The 6506-nt window shown below is 38.9% G+C and overlaps 1 pseudogene; it reads right to left on the bottom strand.

Annotated features, from left to right (window-relative positions):
• Positions 1–2126: 2126 nt before the first annotated feature.
• On the bottom strand, positions 2127–2634 carry LOC101050041 (large ribosomal subunit protein eL24-like; annotated as a pseudogene).
• Between the last annotated feature and the right edge of the window lie 3872 nt (positions 2635–6506).

Raw genomic sequence — 6506 nt, 5'->3', positions numbered from 1 at the left:
AAGATCCTGATTATCTATGTGTTGATCTCAGTGTTATTCTTTTTAAAAAAGTCTGTTTGACATATTTCAAGAGAGCATTAAATTTTTTACACAGTTGTGATTTTTAATTTCTCTCTATAATTATGACAATTTGCTTTCTACTTTTAGGGCAATTTTGTTAGATTCATACAGGTTAAAGATTATTATATTTTCCTGGTAAATTGTTTCTTCTTTTTAAGCAATGAATCCTATAATCCCCAGTAATGGTTTCTGCCTGGAAGTTGTTTCTCTAGTCTAATACATTATTATGCCAGCTTCACTTGTGTTATTTTCTCTGTTTTTAATATTTATTTTCAAACATTTATGTTTTTTATGCTTCACTTGTGTGTCTTTAAATTTTTATATTTTGTCACTCTTAGAAAAAAATCTGTCTCTTAAGAGGCAAGTTTAATCCATTCACATTTTTGTTTTAAGGGAACATTTTAGTCTCCAAATATTATCAAGCATAGCTCTACATTCAAGTTGAGTATGACTTTATTTTCCCAGTAATTTCCTAAATATAACATATTGTCTATACCCAAAAAAGGGAGCTTTTCACCAAAGCAAAATCTTAACATTTTGCTTCGATGAGCAAAACCTGTATTATCTTACTTCTTTTTTTCTTTTTGACACAGAGTCTCCCTCTGTTGCCCAGGCTGGAGTGCAGTGGCACGATCTCGGCTCACTGCAACCTCGGCCTCCTGCGTTCAAGTGATTCTCCTGCCTGAGCCTCCAAAGTGGCTGGGATTACAGCCGCAGGCCACCACACCCAGCTAATTTTTGTATTTTTAGTAGAGACGGGGTTTCATCATGTTGCCCAGGCTGGTCTTGAACTTCTGACCTCAAGAGATCCTCCTGCCTCAGCCTCCCAAACTGCTGGTATTACAGGCGTGAGCCACCGCGCCTGGCCCTTACGTATTTCTTACATTGATTTTACATATGGTTTCCATTTTCAGGTTCCTAAAGGGACTTACCCATTTTATCTGCAACACTTAGGTGTCTGAATGTAACATGCACTAGAAAGAAAAATTAATTCTATCAGCTTGGATAGAATGGCGATGGAGGAGTTCTAAAAGAACACTGTGATTTGTTCACTGTTGTACCCTTGTAACTTGGCACAGAGTGGCAGGTTAAAAATGATCTACTTTCTGTAGAAGGACAAGCCTATTCTTTACATGTAAGTTATGATTACTCCTGTTTTATTACCTCTTAAATATACATATCTCTTGAATATCAGCAGTTTATTCAGTCATTTTTGCAGTTTAGCATGGCTCTGGCATACCTCCAGCTCAACAAACTACTCTAAGAGTGTAGCTAAGCTTACTCTTTACTCAGGCAGCCATGGTTTTCATTTAGGCATATTTTCGGTAAACAAGGGCAGATTAATACAGCTGATAGTTTTCAGCACCTTCAACTCAACTGTTAGTGAGTGATAAGCAAGATACCAATGACTACAAGGCAAACCCAGTATAAACTAAATTTATCCATCATGGGAAAAGGTAATTTAATGAGAAAATCATCTGAAAAGTACATCTTTTTTAATTCTTTTTTGAGACTGGGTCTCGCTATCACCCAGGCTGGAATGCAGTGGTACAATTCTGACTCACTGTGGCCTCGACCTCCTGGGCTCATGTGATCCTCCCTCCTCCATCGCTTAAATAGCTGCAGCTACAGATGCATGCCACCATGCACCTGCAGTTCCGTTTTAGATTTTTTGTATTTTTCGTAGAGACGGGGTTTTGTATTTTCTTTAGAGACAGGGTTTCACCATGTTGCCCAGGCTGGTCTTGAACTTCTGAGGTCAGGCACCTGCCTAGGCCTCCCAAGCGTTGGGACTACAGGCATGAGCCACTGCGCCAGGCAAATCCATGCAACATCCTAGCACTTAGAGCCATGTAACCAAAAAATTAAGACAAAGAAGTTTATGTAATGTGCCCTATACACCCCAGCTAAGCAAATAGACTTTTTAATAAAATACCTACATCTTACTTAATTTTATTAGTTCACCTATGACCGTGTAAGGCCCAACATGCCTTACATGAGAATAAAATCTCCAGCACAACCTCGAGTTATAGTTCAACCTCTACTTTAAAACCCGATCTGCCAGCTTAGCGTTTTCTACCAACTTGGGGAGCTGAAACTTTCACAGGCTTCACAAGCTTCTGCCTAGGTGCTGTCTTTGGCAAAAAAACACAATTACTTTTGCACCAACTTAATCGGCATCTTAGCAGCAGCCATTGCAGTCTTTTTAGGTGCTTGCTTAGCCTTTTTGGCTTCCGTATGAGCCCTGGTAGCTTGTTCTCATTGAGCCTTTCTAACGCCAATTTTCTGATTCATCTTGGCCATTATGTCAGCAAGAGATTGCGCCAGCAAGGGCCCTCTGCAATTTGCTTGGCAGGTTCTTTTCTGTTGAATTTCTTCCAACTGTCCTTTTTGGTGCTTCCTTCTGTAGAGGACAGTCCAGTGTACCTGCCAAGGATTCCTCTTGGAAAGGAAGGCCAACTTGCATTTTGCATTAAAAAACTAGAAAACCTTCCTGTCTTTGGTCCTGGTGTAGTGCCTCCTATGTCCGGGGTAGATCTTGTACCCTCTGAAATGGCAAAGCTCAACATTCATGGCAGTAACTCCAAGAAAGGAGAAAAGATGGCGAAGAGAGCTCCATTTATTCTTATAGCTGATATATTCTATCTTGTTTTCTCCTGCTTATTTTGTGTTTTCCACTTACCAAACGCTCTTTATTTTCTTCTTTCTTGCCTACTCTTGAATTGAGTTAAAATCTATTTCTATATCCCCCTCTCCTTATATGAAAGTTATGTGTTCCATTTTAGTTAACTCTTTTCCCTTAAAAATGTGAGTGTGCATTAAAGGGGCTAGAGTTAAGTGAAACTTTAGTAACTCATCTGTATGGCTCTCAATTAAAGTGCTTCCATTTCACAATTCCTATTATCTGTTCCTGGATTTAAATACTTTATATAATGAAGAATGGAAGTGCACCATTAAAAAAGCTGTACTGTGCTTTGTTTGTTAATTTCCAAGTTAATCCAATACAGTTTAATTTTTTGGTATCATCGTAATCAATATAAAAGCCTAAAAATCTGACTATATGGTCGTTTCAAGAGGGATATCAACACTACTCTTAGATTATTTATTATTTTGAGATGAAATGCATTTTCAGAGAACTCAACAATAGTATCTTTTACTATTTGTGGTTCGTTGCAAACTGGCCACTTGCCATAGCTCCTCCCTGTCCACACCCTTTGCAAGACGACTTTGTCACTCCTCCCATTAACAAACGAAGTGCATTAGCCTTCCCTGGAATCTGCACTGGCTTTCTTTAGTCAACAGCATACAGTGGAAGGGACAGCATTCCACTTTTAAACCTGGGCTTCAGAAGGTCATGCTTCTTTCAGTTCTTGGACCTCTCCCCAGGTCGCACATGTACAAATCTGAGCCAAACTACTGGAGTTCACTCAAACCTCTAGAAGCTAAAATGAGTTGTCACCATGCCTGAGTCTGTCCTAGACCCACCAGCCCCGAACCAACCTGTGAACTGATCACAGATACATGAGGGAGCCCAGGCAAGACAAGAAGAGCCACCCAGCTGAGCTCAGTCCAAATTACAAAACCACACACTCTTGCGCTAAATGAGCAGTTGGGTTTTTTTTAGCCACTAAGTTTCGGGACAGTGTGTCATAGAGAAATAATTAGTGATTCCTTGTTGGTGTATATTTGTAGACATAATTTTACCAAAGAATAGGTAACGCCAATTTGATTTCCAAACAATTTAATTTCTCTGTTTCTGTGATTCCTATTTTGTCCTGGACAGGGTAACTGATTTCTGTGTTGGACATGCAGAGGCGCATTCACATAGCTTTATTTTTCTCTGTTGGGCAGATTTTATCAGCATTATAAAATTATAGTGACTTAGGAAATAAAAATATAAACCATCTCTGTTATCAACATCTTTCAAATCAATCTCCCATAGGACATTTGAGGTTTGTGTATGTTTAGAAGGCAGATATATACATGACTTCAACAGAAATAAAATGATTCTTTCTGGTAACACATTGCTTTGAGATCTGTTCAGAATGTCAGCTTTTATTTGACATGTAAACATGTCAAATAAAACATATAAAACTAACTAAAACAGAGTATTAACCTGTAAATGTAAGCATATAAAACTAACTAAAACAGAGTATGCTTAAATCCATGATTAACACTAATCATTATAGATGCAAATTAAAACTACAATGAGACACCATCTTACACCAATCAGAATGGCTATGATTAAAAAGTCAAAAAATAGCAGATGCTGGTGCAAATGCAGAGAGAAAGGAAGGTTTATACACTGCTGGTGAGAATGTAAATTAGTTCAACCTCTATGGAAAACAATATAGAGATTTCTAAAAATAGAACTACCATTCCATCCAGCAATCCCACTATTGGGTATCCACTAAAAGAAAAAGAAATCATTATATCAAAAGACACCAGCACTCCCGTATTTATAGAAGCATTATTCATAGTAGCAAAGATATGGAATCAACCTAAGTGTCCATCAGACTGGGTAAAGAAAATTATGTAGCCGGGCACGGTGGCTCAAGCCTGTAATCCCAGCACTTTGGGAGGCCAAGGCGGGTGGATCACGAGGTCAAGAGATCGAGACCATCCTGGTCAACACGGTGAAACCCCATCTCTACTAAAAATACAAAAAATTAGCTGGGCATGGTGGTGTGTGCCTGCAATCCCAGCTACTCAGGAGGCTGAGGCAGGAGAATTGCTTGAACCCAGGAGGCGGAGGTTGCGGTGAGCCGAGATCGCGCCATTGCACTCCAGCCTGGGTAACAAGAGCGAAACTCCGTCTCAAAAAAAAAAAAAGAAAAAAGAAAATTATGTATACACACACACACACAATGAAATATTACTCAGTCATAAAAAAGAATGAAATGATGTATTTTGCAGCACCATAGATGGAATTGGAACCTATTAAATGAAATTCTTCAAAATCTGAAAGTCAATTTCTACGTGTTCTCATGTAGAAGTGGGAGCTAAATAAAGTATACACATGGGCCTAGAGAGTGGCACAGTGGATATTGGAAACTAGAAAAGGTGGGGAGGAGGGTGCATACTGTACAGTATTGGGTACATTAATTCTAGCTCCTTACCTAGTTACAGAAATTAGTTAATGCATACAATGTACACTATTCTGGTGATGTCTACACCAAAAGCCTGGACTTTACCATGACACAATATATCCATGTCAAAAAATCTGAACAGGCATGGTGGTTCACACCTGTAATACCAACACTTTGGGTGACCAAGGTGGGTGAATCACTTGAGGTGAGGAGTTCAAGACCAGCCTGGCCAACGTGGTGAAACCTCATCTCTACTAAAAATTAAAAAATTAGCCAAGTATGGTAGCACACGCCTGTAATCCCAATTACTCAGGAGGCTGAGGAAGGAGAATCACTTGAACACAGGAGGCAGAGGTTGCAGTGAGCTGAGATCGCACCACTGCACTCCAGCCTGGGTGACAGAGTGAGACTCCGTCTCAATAAAAGAAAGAATCTCCATTTGCACACACTAAATCCATAAAGAAAAATTTAAATTCATGACTAAGTAATGTGTAACTTAATTTTGCTATTTAAGTTAGTATTGCAATTGACACTTTAAATATTGAATACTTAATATTTAATAGGTAACATTGCTTCATACTAAACATTTAACACTTAATTTAAAAATTAATACCTAATAAAATCTTAACGACAAGAGTTGGGATGTTTATTCACTCCAAATCTTTTATTTTGTCAAGGTGTGACTGTTGTAATAATAATTTGGAATTATAGTGGAATGTATTACACTGTACTTTGGGAACAACTCACATTCCTATCAGAAGCTGAGTTCAATCAAGTTTATTCCACATCTTGAGGGTAGGTCAAGGGAAAAATAAGTTGACATCAGATGCCTCAAATCTATTTTAATGAATGGTGTGAGAATATATTTGCTATATTCTTGCAGAATGTTCCAAGTTGCTTACTTTTTTCTTATAAACCTTTAAACGGTTTTATTAGCATTGTTTGAAATATTCATCTGCTAGTTTTTTGCACCATCTTTTTTTTTTTTTTTCTTGAGACAGAGTCTCACTCTGCCACCCAGGATCATGGCTCATGGCTCACTGCAGCCTCAACCTCCTGGGTTTAAGCAATCCTCCCACCTCAGCCTCCCAAGGAGCTGGGACTTCAGGCATGTGTCACACCACACCCAGCTAATTTTTTATATTTTTTGTAGAGACGGGGGCTCACTATGTTGCCCAGGCTGGTCCCAAGCTCCTGGGTTCAAGCGACCCTCCCAACAGCCTCCCAAAGTGTTGGGATAACAGGTGTGAGCCACCACACCGGGTCTCTCACCATTTTTAACCAATTTTTTCTTCCAGTAACATTGTTTTCATTCACAAAGCATTTATAAGCAGTCATGATGTCACTAGGTTTTGA

Source organism: Saimiri boliviensis, chromosome X, assembly GCF_048565385.1.
Source record: "Saimiri boliviensis isolate mSaiBol1 chromosome X, mSaiBol1.pri, whole genome shotgun sequence".
Lineage (NCBI taxonomy): Eukaryota > Metazoa > Chordata > Mammalia > Primates > Cebidae > Saimiri > Saimiri boliviensis.
This window is presented reverse-complemented; position numbering and strand designations above follow the sequence as displayed.